Source organism: Hylobates moloch, unplaced genomic scaffold, assembly GCF_009828535.3.
Source record: "Hylobates moloch isolate HMO894 unplaced genomic scaffold, HMol_V3 SCAFFOLD_10, whole genome shotgun sequence".
Taxonomy (NCBI): domain Eukaryota; kingdom Metazoa; phylum Chordata; class Mammalia; order Primates; family Hylobatidae; genus Hylobates; species Hylobates moloch.
The window spans coordinates 18,747,114-18,770,072 of NW_026652285.1; the positions used below are offsets into that span (position 1 = coordinate 18,747,114).

At 41.3% G+C, this 22,959-nt stretch overlaps 1 pseudogene; it reads right to left on the bottom strand.

Moving 5' to 3' along the window:
- Nucleotides 1-4,444: 4,444 nt before the first annotated feature.
- LOC116474340 (carboxy-terminal domain RNA polymerase II polypeptide A small phosphatase 2-like) lies at nt 4,445-6,679 on the bottom strand (annotated as a pseudogene).
- Between the last annotated feature and the right edge of the window lie 16,280 nt (nt 6,680-22,959).

Genomic DNA, 22,959 nt, shown 5'->3' on the forward strand with positions numbered 1-22,959 from the left:
TCCAGTTATGTAGTCGCCTTATTTGAACCATCCAGATGGAAATTTTCTGATTACATATTCAGAGGTTAATTGCATGTTTGTCATTGGTTAAACCTGCATTTTGTTTCAGGCTAAGATAGTGATTTATAGGAAATGTATTTGAGTTAGGTTTTAGATTTTTTTTTTTTTAACCTATGAACAAAGGGCACTAGAGCCACTTTAGACTAATTTTCTGCTCTTTAATTATTTTAAAACTCCAGAGGAGGACTGGTTTTCTCCTGTGTTTTTTTAATGTATGGCAAGTGGAACCTCTAATCGACCACCCTGTTTTTCAGCCTAACTGAGGCTTGCAGTAAAATTATCAGTTCCCACTTTCTTTGCTGCATTCTCAAATGCAACACATGAGACCAGTTTTCCCTTGCCAATTTACAATGCTGTTAACTATTTGCCCTTTATTATACATTTCATTAAAGTTTTCTATTATTGGATTTCTTTCTACTTCTCCCTACAGTTCTGGCAATATTTGCTTTTTATATTTAGAAGCCTCCCTTTTGGATGCGTAAATATATATAGCTATATTCTCTTGACAAATTAACCTCTATTATTATTGTATGGTAAACTCATTTCATGCTTGTGAGAGACATTGCTAGAAAGTCTATTTTGTCTAATTTAAGCATAACTACCATTACACTCCTTTGATTATTATTTGCATGGAATATCATTTTCTATCCTTTCACTTTTAGCCCATGCTCTTAATTCATAATTGAGTCTCCTGTAAGCAGCATATTATGAGGTTTAAAAGATTCATTTATCCACTCTGTCTGCTTTAGTCTCTTTTGGCTGCTATAACAGAAGTATCACAGACTGGTAATTAATAAAGCATAGAATTTTATTTGACTCATGATTCTGGAGGCTGGGAAGGCAAAACAACATGATACTGGTATCTGTTGAAAGTTTAGTTGCTGGATAATAACATGGCCAAAGATGTGAGGGAGAGAGAGCTTTTTTTTAATATATAACAGATCCATTCTTGTTATAATTAGCCCATCCCCATAACAAGAACATTAATCCATTCATGAGGGCAGAGTTCTTATAGCTTAATTAATTTTTAAATGTTCCACCTCTTAATTCTAACACAGTGGCTATTAAATTTTATCCTAAATTTTGGAGATGACATTCAGTCTACAGCAGTATCTCTTTAGTAGATAATTTAATCTTTTTATTTGTAAGGTAGTGATAGGTAAGCAGTTACTATTGTAAATTTGTAGTTTTCTGTCCATTTTAAATTTGCTTCTTTTTTTTTCTGGTTCTGTCCTTCCTGTGGTATTGTTAATTTTTGTTGAGACAAAGTTATGCTTTCTTGCTCAGACTGAAGTGCAGTGGCATATCACAGCTCATTGTAGCCTCAACCTCCGGGGCTCAAGCAATCCTCCCACCTTAGCCACCCAAGTAGCTTGGACTACAGACACATACCACAACACCCGAGGAGCTTATGATTCTTCCACCTTGGCCCCCCAAAGTGTTGGAATTATAAGCAGGAGCCGCCATATCCAACGTTTAATTTTCGTTGTTTGTGTATGCTTTAATTACTTTCTCTTTTTCTTTACCACATTTTTTTTCCTAGTGGTTATCATGAGACTTATGTAAAACATCTTGTATTTTAATTGTTTAGTTTAACATGATAACAATTTAAAGTATTCTGAATTTCAGTATGTATTTACCATTTTTAGTGACATTAATACTTTAGCATTTTTCATATTGTTAGTTATCATTTCATCATAGCAATGTGAAGATTTCTTCCAGATCATGGCTGGAGAAGGAAAGAAGGTGTGTTTTGCCTGATTCAGGGACTACAGAGAGAACCAAGTTCTGCAGGCCTGTCACCTAAGTCTCAGGTGAGTATGAATTCTCTTTTTTTTTTTTTTTTTGAGACAGAGTCTTGCTCTGTCACCCAGGCTGGGGTGCAGTGGCGCAATCTCGGCTCACTGCAAGCTCCGCCTCCCGGGTTCACGCCATTCTCCTGCCTCAGCCTCTCTGAGTAGCTGGGACTACAGGCTCCTGCCACCACACCCGGCTAATTTTTTGTCTTTTTAGTAGAGACGGGGTTTCACCGTGATCTCGATCTCCTGACCTCGTGATCCACCCGCCTCAGCCTCCCAAAGTGCTGGGATTACAACAAGCGTGAGCCACCGTGCCCGGCCGAGTATGAATTCTCTTGTGTTTCTGGCAGATTGCTGCAGTGTCAGGACCAAGGTCAAATGAGTTATAGCCAAGTCTACAGTAAGATGTGGCTGTATTCTCTTTTGAAGCTGAGACCATGATTGGCAAGCTTGCCTCTTGGTCAAGTGCTCACCCTCTGAAGATGTCTTCCTTGGTCTCTGCCTCCAGCTGGGTGTCACAAACTCTGAAATGGATTCCAAGGCTTTCATGAATGCACTTATGTTTGCTGTGGCAGCTGCATTATGTTGTGGGGGATGTGGATGCAGAACCTCCCATTCTGTCATCTTGCTTATGTTACTCTCCTTTACCTTTCACTTTCTGAAGTGAATGTCAAGCTGGTGATTTTTAGCTTCAAAAATTCTAAAATAAATTACTCAAATTTACACATTATGTAAGCTATTAATAAAATTTCTTGGAGGTGCTACATATTTATTAAAATTTTTGGTTATAATTTTAAGCTCACTGTAGGCAGAAAGGAATCATTAACATTTATATTCTTTTTCTTAGTCTGTATCTAAATGATGGTATATGTTAATTCCAGATATTTACTTTATACTTCAGTAATGCTCATCGTATTTTGCAAAATTCATATTGTTCTTTTATTTGAAAATAGAAGGCTTTTTTAGCTCCTGAAAGCTATATTGTAGTCATATGGTTTTATTATATTTTGTGGCAAGAAGAGCAGCAACATATTGAGAACATAATAAAATTCTCCTGTCTTTTTAATGATTATTTATTAAATTCTTCTCATTAGAGCCTATTGTTAATGATTGAAATGTATTTTCTGTATAATTTTACTGCAATTTATTAAATTCCAATGACTTTAAATGTCTGCTTTTCATGAGTGCACACAGTTGAATGCTGTAGATATCTAAAGAGTTATTTTTCGGCCGGATGTGGTGGCTCATGCCTGTAATCCCAGCACTTTGGGAGGCCAAGGCGGGTGGATCACGAGGTCAGGAGATCGAGACCATCCTAACATGGTGAAACCCCGTCTTTACTGAATATACAAAACATTAGCCAGGCATAGTGGCGGGCGCCTGTATTCCCAGCTACTCTGGAGGCTGAGACAAGAGAATGGCGTGAACACACTAGGTAGAGCCGAGATCGTGCCACTGCACTCCAGCCTGGGTGACAAGGCAAGACTCTGTCTCAAAAAAAAAAAGAGTTATTTTTCATTGTAAATCTATGTTGTATTCAGGATTTTATGCATTAAAATCTCTCTTCTGATTTTCAGTTCCTTGTTATTGTGTTTATTTTCTTGGGGGTTATGTTTTCTCAGATTAGTTAACTGTATTTTTGCTTTTAAAGCTTGATATGAGTTGAATGATAATTTTTAGCTCGGTACACTTTATCTCAATGTGATGTTTAATATATGTGTGAATTAGCTGTGTTTGTTGCTTATAGATATATCTATATGTTTTTCACCTATGTAAGTATGATATCTTTTTTCTTGTTTTTCTTTTTTTTTTTTTCAGTTTCAGATAGGCTATTTTTTTTTTTTTTAAGAGAATTTTAAAACAGAGTCAAAAGAACAGAAATCAGTTATTTGTCCTCTTGCAGGGCGGGGAGACAACTTCCTTCCCCACAGGTTTGGGGCTATGGCTAAGTGGTGAGCCTTGGGGAGATGCAGAAAGTATCCATCCCAGGCACTTGGCTGGACTTAAGCAAGCATAGTCTTTGGGCCACAAGACCTGATGGCTTGGCTACTGGTCTGGACATAAGTCCCCATCTTCCCAGAAATGTCGTCTTTTGTCTGCAACAACTGGCTGGAGAAATATTTCAGAAAGATGTGTGTCTGGAACACGCAAAGGCATACCCTTCCTTTCTCCTTGGCATAGGCCTTGCAGCAATGAGGAAAGACCAGGTTTGCAATGGAGCCTTCAATAGTCTTCATCCCTATGGAGCTCAGGGGCTCATAGGGTGACAGGAGAGGAGACAAGCTAGCTTGGGAAGAGTCGTTGTCTTTCAGCTTCTCCCCCACTGAAACACTATATGCTTGGGGCCACAGTTCATGTCAAAACATGCATGCTCTCTTTCTTTCCCTCACAACCACATCTCGGGAACCCAACAACTTGATGGCAGGTAGCTCTGGGTATCCTTGGTCTGACATTCACCCACTCAGCATCGAAGCTGTCCTAAAGCTCTTTTCAATCATTTCTCACTCTTTCCAGGCTTATATGGGTATGTGTTCCAGCCTTCACTCTTTCAGGCTGATCATAAAGGCACAGTGTGGGAAAGTCCCCTACTGTGATGGCCATTGCTGGGAAGCAGGGAAGACTAAGGGCCCACTGCTGCCCAAGGCTAGTGTAGACACCCTCTGCTCCACTCATCTCCTCGAAGATTGATATCAGGTGCAGCAGGTGCTGTCTGGAATGTTATCAAACCAGGACTGCACAGGCTCTGCATTCTCTGGGTGGAAGATGTAAGAAGCAGGCGAGTTGTCCAGGATAAGAGTTTTCCTCAGACCCCTCCCCAGATGGCTGTGGTCATTGACATAGCAGCCCTGGTGGAACAAACACGACTCATGGGCTAGGCAACCCCAGAACACCCCACACTGGTCCAGCATACCCGTCACAGTGTGTCCGGAATTGGTGGGTTCTCGGTCTCACTGACTTCAAGAATGAAGCCGCGGACCCTCGCAGTGAGTGCTACAGTTCTTAAAGGCAGCATGTCTGGAGTTTTTTCCTTCTGACATTCGGATGTGTTCGGAGTTTCTTCCTTCTGGTGGGTTTGTGGTCTTGCTGGCTCAGGAGTGAAGCTGCATACGTTCGCAGTGAGTGTTACAGCTCTTAAGGCAGTGCGTCTGGAGTTGTTCGTTCCTCCTGGTGGGTTTGTGGTCTCGCTGGCTTCAGGAGTGAAGCTACAGACCTTCGCGGTGAGTGTTATAGCTCATAAAGGCAGGGTGCACCCAAAGAGTGAGCAGCAGCAAGATTTATTGCAAACAGCAAAAGAACAAAGCTTCCACAGTGTGGAAGGGGACCCGAGTGGGTTGCCACTGCTGGCTTGGACAGCCTGCTTTTATTCTCTTATCTGGCTCCACCCACATCCTGCTGATTGGCAGAGCCAAATGGTCTGTTTTAACAGGGCGCTGATTGGTGCGTTTACAATCCCTGAGCTACACACAAAGGTTCTCCATGTCCCCGCCAAAGTAGCTAGATACAGAGTGTTGACTGGTGCATTCACAAACCCTGAGCTAGACACAGGGTGCTGATTGGTGTGTTTACAAACCTTGAGCTAGATACAGAGTGCTGATTGGTGTATTTACAATCCCTTAGCTAGACATAAAGGTTCTCCATGTCCCCACAAGACTCAGGAGCCCAGCTGGCTTCACCCAGTGGATCCCGCACAGGGTCTGCAGGTGGAGCTGCCTGCCAGTCCCGTGCTGTGCTCCCGCACTCCTCAGCCCTTGGGTGGTTGATGGGACTGGGTGCCCTGGAGCAGGGGGTGGTGCTTGTTGGGGAGGCTCAGGCATGGCAGGCTGCAGGTCCCAAGCCCTGCCCCGCGGGAAGGCAGCTAAGGCCCAGCAAGGAATTGAGCACAGCAGCTGCTGGCCCAGGTGCTAAGCCTCTCACCACCCAGGGCCGGTGGGGCCAGCCAGCCACTCCAAGTGCGGGGTCCACCGAGCCCACGCCCACCTGGAACTCCAGCTGGCCTGCAAGCATCACGTGCAGCCCCGGTTCCCGACTGTGCCTCTCCCTCCACACCTCCTCGCAAGCTGAGGGAGCTGGCTCTGGCCTTGGCCAGCCCAGAAAGTGGCTCCCACAGTGCAGCGGCGGGCTGAAGGGCTTCTCAAGTGCCGCCAAAGTGGGAGTCCAGGCAGAGGAGGCCCCAAGAGCAAGCGTGGGCTGTGAGGACTGCCAGCACGCTGTCACCTCTCAACAGGATCTGCATACTTGTTCAGGCGGGAATGAAGACAGCAATGAAGAAAACACATTTAAACAGTTCCTTCAGTCATCTCAGGAACTCATCCATATAAGGCCTCATGAGCAAATGGATCTGGCACGTGGTCCCCTCAATCTCTACAGGCAGGCAGTAGGCAGTCAGCATTGCTGATTGGCTTAAAGGAGCTATGCACAAGGGTTTCATCCAGGTCAGTGACCATACAGATCCTTCCTTGATTTTTCTGTCACCTCTGGGAGCAGGCAGGTTCCTGGGATCTGATAAAACTGGGATCTAATACTGGAGACCCTGGATCTGATCCGACTTAGCAATGGTGTTGACGTCCTCCTTATGTGTGGAGAGCTCAGCAGGGGAACTTGACTGGCCAACATGCTGGGTGCAAGAACAGCAGAAAGGAACTTAGTCAGCAGCATGACTGGCCAACATGCTGGGTGCAAGAACAGCAGAAAGGAATCTTAGTTCTAAGATGTGACAAACATGAGGCCTCTTCAGAGAGCACTTTGGAAACCAGGCCTTGCTTGGTAAGGACCAGGGCATCTTCCCTCCATGCCTGGGTGATGATGGAGCCATGTTCCATCTAACAATCCTGAGGGCTGGGCTGGCTGGGTGGGAAGACTGGCAGGCACGCCGGCTGGACTGGGCTGGAGGGCATGGGCTGGGGCCTGATTCAGTTCCCAAGAGTCTGACTTCCACAGCTGTTCACATTCCCCCTCTCCTTTCCATCACCGGGCGGGAAGGGAGGCAGCCTGTAGGGAGGGTGGATGGCCTTGGCAGCAGCTCCCCAGGGTGCCCCCAGCCCTGATTCCCCCAGCGGGAGCTTCAGGATCTTCAGTTTGGGTCTAACATAGAGAATCCACCAGATTCTCATTTTTTTTCAACTTTTATTTTAAGTTCAGAGGTCCATATGTGATAAATATTTTTTTCAACTTTTATTTTAAGTTTAGCAGTCCATGTGCAGGATATGCAGGTCTCTTACATAGATAAATATGTGCCACTGTGCTTTACTGCACAAATCATCTCATCACCCAGGTACTAAGCCCAGCATCCGCAGCTATTCTTCCTGATGCTCTCCTTCCCCTCCCCCATGCCATGAAACAGGTGTCCAGTGTGTATTGTTCTTCTTGATGTGTCCATGTGTTCTCATTGATCTGTTTCAGCTAATAAGTTAGAATAATAAGTGGTGTTTGGTTTTCTGTTCCTGCGTTAGTTTGCCGGGAGTAATGGCTTCAAACTCCACACATATTCCTAAAAGGGACGTCATCTCATTACATTTTACGGCTTCATAGTATTCCATGGTGCATGTGTACCACATTTTCTTTATCCAGTCTATCATTGATGGGCATGTAGATTGATTACATGACATTGCTATTGTAAATAGTGCTGCAATGAACATATGTATACATGTATATTCAAAATAGATTTATATTCCTTTGAGTGTATAACCAGTAATAGTATTGCTGGGTCAAACGGTATTTCTGCCTCTAGGTCTTTGATGAATCTCCACACTCTTCTACAATGCTTGAAATAATTTACACTCCCACCAACAGTGTAAAAGTGTTCCGTTTTCTCCACAACCTCACCAGCATCTTTTTTTTTTTTTTACCTTTTATTAGTAGCCATTGTAATTGGTGTGAGATGGTATCTCATTGTGGTTTTGATTTGTATTTATCCAGTTATCAGTGATGTTGAGCTTTTCATGTTTGTTGGGCACATGTATGTCTTCTTTTGAGATATGTCTGTTCATGTCCTTTGACCACTTTTTAATGGGGTTGTTTGATTTTCTCTTGTAAATTTTAAGTCCCTCCTAGATTCTGGGTAGTAGACATTTGTCAGATGGATAGGTTGAAAATTTTTCTCCCATTCTCTAGGTTCTCTGCTCTGATGATAGTTTCTTTGGCTCTGCGGAAGCTGTTTAGTTTAATTAGACCCCATTAGTCAATTTTTGCTTTTGTTGCTATTGCTTTTGGCCTTTTTGTCATCATACCTTTCCTCATGCCTGTATCCTGAATGGTATTATCTAGATTTTTTTCTTCTAAGGTTTTTATAGTTTTGGCTTTTACATTTACGTCTTTAATCCATCTTGAGTTAATTGTTGTATATGGTGTTAGGAAGGGTTCCAGTTTTAAATCTCTGCACATGGCTAGCCAGTTCTCCTAGCACCATTTATTGAATAGGGAGACATTTCCCTAATTCCTTGTTTTTGTTGACTTTGTCAAAGATCAGGTTGTTGTAGGTTTGTGGCTTTATTTCTAGGCTCTCTATTTTGTTTCATTTGTCTATGTGTCTGTTTCTATACCAGTACCATGCTGTTTTGGTTACTGTACTCTTCTAGTATGGTGTGAAGTTAGGTAGGGTGACACTTTCAGCTTTTTTTTTTTTTCTTAAGGTTGGCTTGGATATTTGGGCTCTTTTTTGGTTCCATATGAATTTTAAATGTTTTTTTTTTTTCTTATTCTCTGAAGAATGTCAGTAATTCAATGGGAATAGCATTGAATCTATAAATTACTTAGGAAAATATGTTCATATTCATGATACTGGTTCTTCCTCTCCATGAGCATGGAATGTTTCTACATTTGTTTTGTGTTCACTCTGATTTCTCTAAGCAGTTGTTTGTAGTTATCCTTGAAGAGGTCCTTCACTTTCCTTCTTAGCTGTATTCCTAGGTATTTTTTTCTCTTTGTAGCAAATGTGAATGAAAGTTCATTCATGATTTGTCTCCCTGCTTGCTTGTTGTTTGTGTATGGGAACGCTAGCTACTTTTGCACATTGATTTTATATCCTGAGATTTAGCTACTGTTGCTTATCACCTTAAGAATCTTTGGGGCTGAGACGATGAGACTCTCTAGATATAGGATCAGGTCATCTGCAAACAATGATAATTTGACTTCCTCTCTTTCTATTAGAATACTCTTTATTTCTTCCTCTGGCCTGATTTTCCTGGCCAAGTTTTCCAATACTATGTCGAATGGGAGTGGGGAGAGAGGGTATCCTTTTCTTGTGCCAGTTTTCAGGGGGAATGTTTCCAGCTTCTGCACATTCAGTATGACATTGGCTGTGGGTTTGTTGTATATGGCTCTTGTTATTTTGAGGTATGTTTCTTCACTTCCTAGTTTATTGAGAATTTTAAACGTGAAGGAATGTTGAATTTTATTGGATGCTTTTTCTGCATCTGTTGAGATAATCATGTGGTTTTTTAATTTAGTTCTCTTTATGTGATGAGTCACATTTATTGATTTGCATGTGTTGAACAAACCTTGCATCCTCGGGACAAAGCCAGTTCCATAGTGGTGGATGCACTTTTTAATGTGCTGCTGGATTTGGTTTGCCAGTATGTTATTGAAGATTTTTGCACGGTGTTCATCAAAGATATTGGCATGATGTTTTGTTGTTGTTGTTGTTGTAGTATCTATGTTAGGTTTTGGTATCAAGATGATGCTGGCCTGAAAGAATGAGTTAGAGAGAACTTCTTTGTCTTCAATTTTTTTTGCATAGTTTTAGGAGAAAAGGTACCATCTCCTCTTTGTACCTCTGGTCAAATTCAGCTTGCTTGATAGGCTAGTTATTACTGCCTCAATTTCAGAATACATTATTGATCTATTCAGGGTTCAGTCTTGTGAGGGTTTATTTTGCAAAGAAATTGTCTATTTCTTCTAGATTTTCTGGTTTATGTGCATAGAGGTGTTTATAGTATTCTCTGACGGTTTTTCGTATTTCCATGGGATCAGTGATGATATCTCACTTATTATTTCTAATTGTGTTTGGTTCTTCTTTCTTTTCTTATGTATTTGCCTAGCTAGTGTTCCATCTTGTTTATTAATTTTTTTTCATAAAAACAGCTCCTGGATTGGTTGAGTTTTTTGTTTGTTGTTTTTTATTTTTATTTATTTTTTTTTTTTTTGGAAGAGTTTTCAGTGTCTCTATCTCCTTCAGCTCTACTCTGATCTTGGTTATTTCTTGTTTTCTGCTAGCTTTCAGGTTCATTTTCACTTGGTTTTCCTGTTCTTTTAATCAAGATGTTAGTCTGTTAACTTTAGATTTTTCTAGTTTTTCTTTTTTTTTCCTTGTGGCAGAGTCTCACTCTGTTGCCCACCTGGAGTACAGTGGCATGATCTCGGCTCACTGCAACCTCCACTTCTCGGTTTTAAGTCATTTCTGCTGTCTCAGCCTCCTGAGTAGCTGGGATTACAGATGTGCATCACCACACCCAGCTAATTTTTGTATTTTTTTGTAGAGATAGGGTTTTGCTTTGTTGGCCAGGCTGGTCTTGAACACCGGGCCTCGAGTGATCTGCCTGCCCCAGCCCCCCAAAATGCTGAAATTACAGGCATGAGCCACCATGCCCGGCCCTTTCTAGCTTTTTGATGTGGACATTAGTGCTATAAATTTTCCTCTTTTCTTGATTTCTAGTGATTATTTTATTCTATCTTGGTGAGTATTCAGGGAAATAATCTTAAATTCATAATCAACTTATAGTTTAAATCTAAATAATTATGTGAGAAGAACCCTTTGTTACTTGATTTATAGTCCTTTGGGTATATACCCAGTAATGGGATGGCTGGGTCAAATGGTATTTCTAGTTCTAGATCCCTGAGGAATTGCCACACTGACTTCCACAATAGTTGAACCAGTTTACAGTCCCACCAACAGTGTAAAAGTGTTCCTATTTCTCCACATCCTCTCCAGCACCTGTTGTTTCCTGACTTTTTAATGATGGCCATTCTAACTGGTGTGAGATGGTATCTCACTGTGGTTTTGATTTGCATTTCTCTTATGGCCAGTGATGATGAGCATTTTTTCATGTGTTTTTTGGCTGCATAAATGTCTTCTTTTGAGAAGTGTCTGTTCCTGTCCTTCACCCACTTTTCGATGGGGTTGTTTGATTTTTTCTTGTAAATTTGTTTGAGTTCATTGTAGATTCTGGATATTAGCCCTTTGTCAGATGAGTAGGTTGCAAAAATTTTCTCCCATTCTGTAGGTTGTCTGTTCACTCTGATGGTAGTTTCTTTTGCTGTGCAGGAGCTCTTTAGTTTAATTAGATCCCATTTGTCAATTTTGGCTTTTGTTGCCATTGCTTTTGGTGTTTTAGACATGAAGTCCTTGCCCACGCCTATGTCCTGAATGGTATTGCCTAGGTTTTCTTGTAGGATTTTAATGGTTTTAGGTCTAACATTTAAGTCTTTAATCCATCTTGAATTAATTTTTGTATAAGGTGTAAGGAAGGGATCCAGTTTCAGCTTTCTACATATGGCTAGCCAGTTTTCCCAGCACCATTTATTAAATAGGGAATCCTTTCCCCATTTCTTGTTTTTGTCAGGTTTGTCAAAGATCAGATAGTTGTAGATATGCGGCATCATTTCTGAGGGCTCTGTTCTGTTCCATTGATCTACATCTCTGTTGTGGTACCAGTACCATGCTGTTTTGGTTACTGTAGCCTTGTAGTGTAGTTTGAAGTCAGGTAGTGTGATGCGTCCAGCTTTGTTCTTTTGGCTTAGGATTGACTTGGTGATGAGGGCTCTTTTTTGGTTCCATATGAACTTGAAAGTAGTTTTTTCCAATTCTATGAAGAAAGTCATTGGTAGCTTGATGGGGATGGCATTGAATCTATAAATTACCTTGGGCAGTATGGCCATTTTCACGATATTGATTCTTCCAACCCATGAGCATGGAATGTTCTTCCATTTGTTTGTATCCTCTTTTATTTCATTGAGCAGTGGTTTGTAGCTCTCCTTGAAGAGGTCCTTCACATCCCTTGTAAGTTGTATTCCTAGGTATTTTACTCTCTTTGTAGCAATTGTGAATGGGAGTTCACTCATGATTTGGCTCTCTGTCTGTAATTGGTATACAAGAATGCTTGTGATTTTTGTACATTGATTTTGTATCCTGAGACTTTGCTGAAGTTGCTAATCAGCTTAAGGAGATTTTGGGCTGAGACGATGGGGTTTTATAGATATACAATCATGTCATCTGCAAACAGGGACAATTTGACTTCCTCTTTTCCTAATTGAATACCCTTTACTTCCTTCTCCTGCCTGATTGCCCTAGCCAGAACTTCCAGCACTATGTTGAATAGGAGTGGTGAGAGAGGGCATCCCTGTCTTGTGCCAGTTTTCAAAGGGAATGCTTCCAGTTTTTGCCCATTCAGTATGATATTGGCTATGGGCTTGTCATAGATAGCTCTTATTATTTTGAGATACATCCCATCAATACCTAATTTATTGAGAGTTTTTAGCATGAAGGGTTGTTGAATTTTGTCAAAGGCCATTTCTGCATCTATTGAGATAATCATGTGGTTTTTGTCTTTGATTCTGTTTATATGCTGGATTACATTTATTGATTTGCGTATGTTGAACCAGCCTTGTATCCCAGGGATGAAGCCCACTTGAAAATGGTGTATAAGCTTTTTGATGTGCTGCTGGATTCGGTTTGCCAGTATTTTATTGAGGATTTTTGCATCAATGTTCATCAAGGATATTGGTCTGAAATTATCTTTTTTGGTTATGTCTCTGCCAGGCTTTGGTATCAGGATGATGCTGGCCTCATAAAATGTATTAGGGAGGATTCCCTCTTTTTCTACCGATTGGAATAGTTTCAGAAGGAATGGTACCAGTTCCTCCTTCTACCTCTGGTAGAATTCGGCTGTGAATCCATCAGGTCCTGGACTCTTTTTGGTTGGTAAGCTATTGATTATTGCCACAATTTCAGAGCCTGTTATTGGTCTATTCAGAGATTCAACTTCTTCCTGGCTTAGTCTTGGGAGGGTGTATTTGTCGAGGAATTTATCCATTTCTTCTAGATTTTCTAGTTTATTTGCATAGAGGTGTTTGTAATAGTCTCTGAAGGTAGATTGTATTTCTGTGGGATGGGTGGTGATATCCCCTTTTTCATTTTTTATTGCATCTATTTCATTCTTCTCTCTTTTCCTCTTTATTAGTCTTGCTAGCGGCCTATCAATTTTGTTGATCTTTTCAAAAAACCAGCTCCTGGATTCATTAATTTTTTGAAGGGTTTTTTGTGTCTCTATTTCCTTCAGTTCTGCTCTGATTTTAGTTATTTCTAGCCTTCTGCTAGCTTTTGAATGTGTTTGCTCTTGCTTTTCTAGTTCTTTTAATTGTGATGTTAGGGTGTCAATTTTGGATCTTTCCTGCTTTCTCTTGTGGGCATTTAGTGCTATAAATTTCCCTCTACACACTGCTTTGAATGTGTCCCAGAGATTCTGGTATGTTGTGTCTTTGTTCTCGTTGGTTTCAAAGAACATCTTTATTTCTGCCTTCATTTCATTATGTACCCAATAGTCATTCAGGAGCAGGTTGTTCAGTTTCCATGTAGTTGAGCAGTTTTGAGTGGGTTTCTTAATCCTGAGTTCTAGTTTGATAGCACTGTGGTCTGAGAGAGAGTTTGTTATAATTTCTGTTCTTTTACATTTGCTGAGGAGAGCTTTACTTCCAACTATGTGGTCAATTTTGGAATAGGTGTGGTGTGGTGCTGAAAAAAATGTATATTCTGTTGATTTGGGGTGGAGAGTTCTGTAGATGTGTATTAGGTCCACTTTGTGCAGAGCTGAGTTCAATTCCTGGATATCCATGTTAACTTTCTGTCTCATCGACCTGTCTAATGTTGACAGTGGCATGTTAAAATCTCCCATTATTATTGTGTGGGAGTTTAAGTCCCTTTGTAGGTCACTCAGGACTTGCTTTATGAATCTGGGTGCTCCTGTGTTGGGTGCATATATATTTAGGATAGTTAGCTCTTCTTGTTGAATTGATCCCTTTACCATTTTGTAATGGCCTTCTTTGTCTCTTTTGATCTTTGTTGGTTTAAAGTCTATTTTATCAGAGACTAGGATTGCAATCCCTGCCTTTTTTTGTTTTCCATTTGCTTGATAGATCTTCCTCCATCCCTTTATTTTGAGTCTATGTGTATCTCTGCACGTGAGATGGGTTTCCTGAATACAGCACACTGATGGGTCTTGACTCCTTATCCAGTTTGCCAGTCTGTGTCTTTTAATTGGAGCATTTAGCCCACTTACATTTAAAGTTAATATTGTTATGTGTGAATTTGATCCTGTCATTATGATATTAGTTGGTTATTTTGCTCATTAGTTGATGCAGTTTCTTCCTAGCCTCGATGGTCTTTACAATTTGGCATGTTTTTGCAGGGACTGGTACCGGTTGTTCCTTTCCATGTTTAGTGCTTCCTTCAGGTGCTCTTTTAGGGCAGGCCTGGTGGTGACAAAATCACTCAGCATTTGCTTGTCTGTAAAGTATTTTATTTCTCCTTCACTTACGAAGCTTAGTTTGGCTGGATATGAAATTCTGGGTTGAAAATTCTTTTCTTTAAGAATGTTGAATATCGGCCCCCACTCTCTTCTGGCTTGTAGTTTCTGCTGAGAGATCAGCTGTTAGTCTGATGGGCTTCCCTTTGTGGGTAACCCGACCTTTCTCTCTGGCTGCCCTTAACATTTTTTCCTTCATTTCAACTTTGGTGAATCTGACAATTATGTGTCTTAGAGTTGCTCTTCTCGAGGAGTATCTTTGTGGCATTCTCTGTATTTCCTGAATCTGAATGTTGTCCTGTCTTGCTAGATTGGGGAAGTTCTCCTGGATAATATCTTGCAGAGTGTTTTCCAACTTGGTTCCATTCTCCCCGTCATTTTCAGGTACACCAATCAGACGTAGGTTTGGTCTTTTCGCATAGTCCCAAATTTCTTGGAGGCTTTGTTCGTTCTTTTTTATTCTTTTTTCTCTAAACTTCCCTTCTCACTTCATTTCATTCATTTCATCTTCCATCGCTGATAGCCTTTCTTCCAGTTGATCGCATCTGCTACCGAGGCTTCTGCAATCTTCATGTAGTTCTCGATACTTGGCTTTCAGCTCCATCAGCACCTTTAAGCCCTTCTCTCCATTGGTTATTCTAGTTATCCATTCTTCTAATTTTTTTTCAAAGTTTTTTTTTTTTTTGAGACAGGGTCTCGCTCTGTCGCCCAGGCTGGAGTGCAGTGGCTCAATCTCGGCTCACTGCAAGCTCCACCTCCTGGGTTCACACCATTCTCCTGCCTCAGCCTCTCCAAGTAGCTGGGACTACAGGCGCCCGCCACCACGCCCGGCTAATTTTTTGTATTTTTAGTAGAGACGGGGTTTCACTGTGGTCTCGATCTCCTGACCTCGTGATCCGCCCGCCTCGGCCTCCCAAAGTGCTGGGATTACAAGCGTGAGCCACCGCGCCCGGCCTCAAAGTTTTTAACTTCTTTGTTATTGTTTTGAATTTCCTCCCGTAGCTCGGAGTAGTTTGATCGTCTGAAGCCTTCTTCTCTCAACTCGTCAAAGTCATTCTCCGTCCAGCTTTGTTCCTTTGCTGGTGAGGAACTGCGTTCCTTAAACGGAGATGCAGAAATCGCCCGTCTTCTGTGTTGCTCAGGCTGGGAGCTGTAGACCGGAGCTGTTCCTATTCGGCCATCTTGGCTCCACCCCACCTTACCACTTTTCTTAGTTGATTTCGTGAGGCTAATTTCCTGAGGCTAACTAAACTGAGACTGTCCTTCCTCTTTGGTAAGTCTGTTTTATTCGGATGGGCAGACAGTGTCATTTTTGAGTGACGGTTGTAAAACAGTGACAGTCCAGGCTTATTACTTATAGTCATGGCAAATAAAAAGTCAAAATAAATAAATGCCGAATTTTTTCTCCCCTCTTCAAATAGAAAAGAACGTCCTATATCATTAGGAATTTTCCCATTACCTGCTAGAGATGGATTGCTTACACCTGATACTCAGAAAGGAGGAGAGACCCCTGGATCTGAGCAGTGAAAATTTCAGGAATTGAGTCAACCGCGTTCTCATACCAGCCTGAAGGTAAGCTTTATGCTGCTGAAATTATGTCAGTTTATATTTCATAAACTTTCTTATCCTAATTGAAGTGCTAGACGACCACAGTATAGTAAAATGTAATCATTTGTATACATTTAGTTTGTAAAATTGGTTTTTTAAATTGGAAATGAGCTCTTCCCAAAGGGTGTGTTTTTTACTATTTTATTTCAAATTATATAGGAAAAAAAGTGAAGCATTGTGTCATCTTGATTAGTATAGTAATGACAAAAATTAATTTCTATTTGATTTAGGCTATGTGAGTTTAGAGTAGCGTGACTAGTGAACCTAATCATATTAGAATTGAAAATCGCTATTAGCAGAAAGTCTTGGTTCATGTTAGAGGCTTTCCAATTTAGTAGGGTTTCACTTATAGAAAAACAAAACAAAACAAGCACACTGTTCCTTCTTTAAAATCACTTTATAGCGTAGTCTACAAAAATGCATTATGTTTAGCTACAAAGGCCTGGTGTAAATTAATTATAGATATGCTCTTGACCAAGAACTTGTCATCGAATAAGAGATAAATATAAACAATAATATGTGCTGAGTGGATATGAGCTAATTATTAACTTTTAAGAATATTTGAAGTTATGTTCTGCATATTTTAAAATGAAATATTCATAATATTAATGATAAAAGATCTTTTGTTACCTTATGAAATCTACTCATCATGAAACAGGCCGCCTGCAATGAATAGAAATGAGTTACATGTATCTTATTTCCTTTTCCTGCTTTATTTTCCTCCATAATACTTATCATGGTCTAAACATGTAAAGATAGCTCTTAACAATGCTTCTAAAATACTGTCATTTGCTGTATTTAGTTGCCTCTAGACTCTTCCCTAAGAACATAAATTCTATGAGGTTTATTTACTGCTGTATCTGCCTAGCACTTGGAAAAGTGCCTAGCACATTATAGGTACTCAGAACATGTTTGTTGAGTGAATGATTTGTTTTAGATGTTAGAAAGAATCTTTGGGGTCAATATAAGTGGCCTTTCTCTCAACTCTAGAATGTAGAGGCATTCAGAATCATTCTATTGATCTTTGAAATGTGCTCAAAACAGTAAGCAGTCGATAAATATTTGATAGGTTTTCTCCCACTGAAAAGCATTTTTAACAACAGGGGTTATCTTACCTTTTCTCCCTTCTTGCTCAATTTGTTCAAAGCTAATAGTGCTCAGTATTAGCCCACAGGGATGTTACTGGGCAACTCTCTCTTTTTTTTTTTTTTTTTTTTTTTTGAGGCAGAGTCTTGCTGTGTCGCTCAGGCTGGAGTGCAGTGGCGAGATCTCGGCTTACTGCAACCTTGGCTCACTGCAACCTCCTCCTGGGTTCAAGCAATTCTCCTGTCTCAGCCTCCCAAGTAGCTAGGATTACAGCACCCACCACCACACCTGGCTAATTTTTGTATTTTTAATAGAGACGGAGTTTCATCATGTTGGTCAGGCTGACCTCGAACTCCTGACCTCAGGTGATCCACCCGCCGCAGCCTCCCAAAGTGCTAGAATTACAAGCGTGAGCCACTGCGCCTGGCTGCAACTCTTTCTTTACTCCTGTACCACAGTGGGTCTTTTAGCCTTCCTGTAGGTTTAATAGATTTTCCAAAACACTCTCTCAATCGCCTACTTGCTATGTCTGCTTTCCCAAAACAAAATTAAGTAGGAGGGATACTTTTGTACAAAAAAAAGTATCCCATATGGTAACTATATTTTAATACTACCCAAAAGTGCATCTTAAGAGATTATTATAATTCTCTTTATTTTTTAATCCACTGATAGGTTATGCCAGAACTTTACTGACAAGTTATAAACCGATTAACAAATTATTAACAAATTATTAGTATAGACTTAAGCAGAGGAGTTTCTTGTGTCCTCCCTAGAGGAGGACTTGCCTTAGTATAAGGCAGGTACTCACCAGATTAAGACTCAATGAATAAGGATTTCTAGGAATGGGGTGGAGCTTACAAAATTGCAAAAGTCTAGTTTGTAAGTCATACTACTAGTTGGGATGTACAGTATTTTATTTTTCACCTAAGCCCTTGTCATTCACTAGATAACTTTCTACTTTACCAGGGCTGGAAGTCAGGGGTTTAGGATTCACTTGTGGTCTATGCCACAGGTATGTCACATGCCCTGTCATTTTGGTTTCTCTGTATAAGAGGAATTGGACTAGACTTTAATTTAAAATATCATTTCTCCTGAGATTGGGGATGACCTAGCCATCTTAGGGCATGTTTTGACTTCATTATGAAAAAATAGAAGGTGTAAATTTATAATTAACATTAGTGTTACTACCACAATTTTTCTGTGAATAAGGTTAAGGTGAAAATGTCCTGTGAGAGAACGACAGAAAACTTTGTGGCAGAAGAGCAGCAGATAAGGGGATTTGCCAGTGATTGTAAAGTTATGGCCCTTCTTTATTGGTGTATTACAAATTTCTCACTGTGAGAGACCTGTGGTGAGTGAGGTTGTAAATAATCTAATAGATTTTCTAAGAATGATGTACCTAGAAAAATGTACAAGTTCTTAAAAAGAAATATTTGTACATATTCTTGATTCATCACAATCTCATGGAGATCGACAAACAAGTCATGGAGATCGACAAACAAATAAATGAAATAATATAACCTCAAGTATTGTTAAAGAAAGGTAAGTAAAGAGTAATTAGTAAGGATGGGTACTCATTTTAGGGTATGAGAGAAAGCCTCTGGAAGATGACTTGCATCCTGACATGGGGATGTGCAGGTGCATGGAAAGGTCTGGAGGAGTATGTGTTGAGGAAGATGAGATGGCAATTGTGAAGGCCCTGACGTGGGGAAGCACTTCAGCATGTTTAAGTGGTGGTTTTCTCTTCAACACACTCAGACTTTCAGTCCTACCTACTGCACCAACATGCCTTCTGTCAAGGGTGCCAAAAGAATCCATCGTTCCAAATATAATGGAAAATTCTCAGTCCTCATCTTAACTTTTAGTAGCATTTATATATTTGAATATATTCAGCTTCTTGAAATACTTCCTTCAGTTTGCTTCCATGATTCCCCGTGGCAAACACACACTGATTTTCTTCACAATTCCTTCTCCATTGCTGGTTTCTCTTCTGCTTTGGGGCCTCTAAATGTTGGGGTACTCGTCGCCCCTTCTTTTTACTTAATCTGGGTAAATCAAATTCCATGTCTGTAAATGCCATCTATGCATCAGTGCTCACAAATTTGAATCTACAACGCATATCCCTTCCCTGGACTCTAGACCTCTGCATCTAATTGCTTTTCTTTATAGTTTCCTCACATATATATGCTTTACCTTGCCTAGATTACCACCAGTAAAAATACCCTAATACAAGGCCAGTCCAAATACCACAGTTTACATGTAGTCTCACTAACACTCTAGAGACTAACACCCTGTTGATTGTCCTCAAATCGAGTTTAGAGATCAGTTCAAGAAGAAAGCAGAGGAGTTTTGTATTGCTTCATTAACAGGAATTTCATACCGGGGAAATGAAAAAGATTCTGAATTGATACTTGCTAATTTTATTTCAGAAAGTGGTAAAATAGCTGTGGAGTGCAGACCCAGTGAAGAGATTGTAGATGTCAGATGGGAAGAAGTACACAGTTTAATTCAAGTATGTGGAGATAAAAACTCAAAGGTAACAGGGCCGGGCGCAGTGGCTCACACCTGTAATGCCAGTGCTTTGGGAGGCCAAGGCGGGTGGATCACCTAAGGTTGGGAGTTCAAGACCAGCCTGACCAACATGGGGAAACGGTGGTGCATGCATCCCAGCTACTCTGGAGGCTGAGGCAGGAGAATCGCTTGAACCAAGGAGGTGGAGGTTGTGGTGAGCCAAGATCATGCCATTGCACTCCAGCCTGGGCGACAAGAGCGAAACTCCATCTCAAAAAACAAACAAACAAAACTCAAGGGTCGGATAACATAGCCAGTGTAACCATAATTCAAAAGAAGCAGCAGAATTTGGAGGATAATTTGTTTCATTCTCAGGAAAATGTGAAACTCTGAAACTGCTTTTTGAGTGCAGGGTATTTCTGGGGCTTTTCCTAAAATCTTGACGCTTGGCTCTGACCCCTTATTTGAAGTTTGGAGAGCAGAACTGAGGACTGTATTACTACAGTTGTGGACACAGGAGAACGGTTAGTCTCCCCCGGCCCCAGGAGTAAGGGATGCTGGGCTGCTTCAACACAGGCCTTTTCAGAACTCCTTTCAAACAGGATACCAGAGAAGTGGGAAGAATGTAACTGACCTTAAGACTGATTGTGCTTCGGCTTTCAAAAACTATAATGCCTTTCAAATATGGCTTATTGCTTGGATCTCATTATCTCCCATATACCTTGGGTGGACTATTTTGCTGAAGATCTTTCTGTCAATCATTTACAATCGTGCTGCAAAATGAGGTTTCGGTCAACAATAGACTACATATGTGATGGTGGTTCCATAAGAGTATAAAGGAGCTATCCCTGTACAGGCATACCATTTTTATCTTTTTGTTGTTGTTGTTGTTGTTGTTGTTGTTGTTGTTGTTGTTGTTGTTATGGAGTCTCACTCTGTTGCCCAGGCTGGAGTGCGATGGCACCATCTCAGCTCACTGCAACCTCTACCTCCTGGGTTCAAGTGATTCTCCTACCTCAGCCTCCTGAGTAGCTGGGATTATAGGCACGCGCCACCATACTCAGCTAATTTTTGTATTTTCAGTAGAGACTGTTTTATGCTATGTTGGCCAGGCTGGTCTCGAACTCCTGACCTCAGGTGACCCACCCACCTCTGCATCTCAAAGTGCTGGGATTACAGGTGTGAGCCACTGTGCCTGGGTGCCATTTTTATCTTTTATACAGTATTTTAACTGTACCTTTTCCATGTTTACATACACAAATACCTGCCATTGTGTTACAGTTGCCTTTAATATTCAGTACAGTAACATACAGTACAGGTTTGTAGCCTAGGAGTCCTAGGCCATGCCGTATAGCCTAGGTGTGCTGTAGGGTACACCACCTAGGTTTGTGTAAGTATACACTATGATGTTAGCACAATGGTGAAATCACCTGACACATTTCTCAAGCTCCTTACATGGCAAGCAACGCATGACTGCATATGAAAGCTCTAAAATAGGGATTAAATTTCTAAATTAATCTCAAAACAGTCATTATTTACTATTTATGGATTTTTTTTAAAAAAGCAAAAAAAAAGTTTCATTTCAGTGGGAACTTAATTTGGGGTTAGCGTGTTTCATTTAACTTTTACCCCAAAGTTGCAAAGTGTTTTGAAGTTTTTCCCTGTAAAATAATATTTTAATTCAATTTAAATAAAACCCACCAAGGAAACTTCCAGCTTTAAGAAGTCTAGCTTCCTGTGAAATGTGAGAGGAAGTTAGCACTGATTTCAGAAATCTAATTATAACAATAGATCTATCCCTAAATGAGGCGAATCTTGGAATCCCTTCAATTTTATTTTATTTTTTTGAGATGGAGTTTCTCTCTTGTTGCCCAGGCTGGAGTGCATTGTTGCGATCTCGGCTCACTGCAACCTTTGCCTCCCAGGTTGAAGCAATTCTCCTGCTTGAGCCTCCGGTGTACCTGGGATTACAGGCATGCACCACCACGCCCAGCTAATTTTGTATTTTTAGTAGAGACGGAGTTTCAGCATGTTGATCAGGCTGGTCTGGAATTTCTGAACTTAGTGATCCGCCCACCTCGGCCTCCCAGAGTTCTGGGATTGTGGGTGTGAGCCACTGTGCACAGCCCCCCTTCAATTTTAAAACCATCACTATGCACCCTATGCCTGTGCTAGGCACTTGAATAAGATGAAGCACCTTCTTGGAGTTTACCTGCTGATAATTGTGCCAGACAGTAATAAAATAGGTAAGAATGGCTGTGGGGGAAGTCAGCTGGGTTCTAGTTATAGTCACATTTCAGGAAATTATTTAACATGCTGACTTTAACAACCTAAGCCTCTTCTCCATGTGTGCACACAGGGTAGATCTCTGAAGGGTGGCGCTGTAACTTCTAGGGTAATGGCTGTGTTAAGGCAGGATGACAGTTCAGCCTCCTCCCATGCTAGTGCAAAGGGCTCTTCACTCGGATTAAAACCTTCTCTCCGAGACTGAATCGCCCACCCCCAACACCCCTCCTACAGAAAATTTGAAGTCCTGGCTTATTCCCTGGTAGCCCCTACCTAACAGGGTGGTGAATTAATTATCAAACATGCAACAGTTTAGCGAAAATGGCAATATTTTGGAATAAATGACTGTAACGTGCGTCCTGCCTGCCACCCTAACAGGTGCCCATTTTGAAGGTCAGTTTCTCTCGCTGGAAGGAAGAGTATTCTTGGATTTCACCTTGGAGGAGGAAGAAGTCAGGCTGCCAGAAGTGAACTAGCACTTCTTTTTTTTTTTTTTTTTTTTTTTTTTAAGACGGAGTATGGCTCTGTCGCCCAGGCTGGAGTGCAGTGGTGCCATCTCTGCTTACTGCAAGCTCCGCCTCCCAGGTTCATGCCATTCTACTGCCTCAGCCTCTCCGAGTAGCTGGGACTACAGGCGCCTGCCACCACGCCCGGCTAATTTTTTGTATTTTTAGTAGAGATGGGGTTTCACCGTGGTCTCGATCTCCTGACCTCATGATCCGCCCACCTTGGCCTCCCAAAGTGCTGGGATTACAGGCGTGAGCCACTGCGCCCAGCGTGTGAACTAGCACTTCTGCAGATCCCAAGGCGACGTCCCATGACTTCCTTGGGAAGCTCTGCCGCGCCCCCACCCGACCCCACCACACCACACCACAGCAGGCCACTGGAGTCCTGGGACCACCCCGGCCTGAGGCCCAAATCCTTCCTCACTAAGGGGAGGGGAGGGGTGCTTGGGTGGGATTGTGACATAAGATTGCCCTGGTAACATGGAGCAGATCTGGACCCGAGCCTAATAAAGGTGGCATAACGGTGTCATAAAGACAGGGCGGGGCGCACGCTCATAAGGGGCATGAGCATCTCTGGGCTGCCAGAAT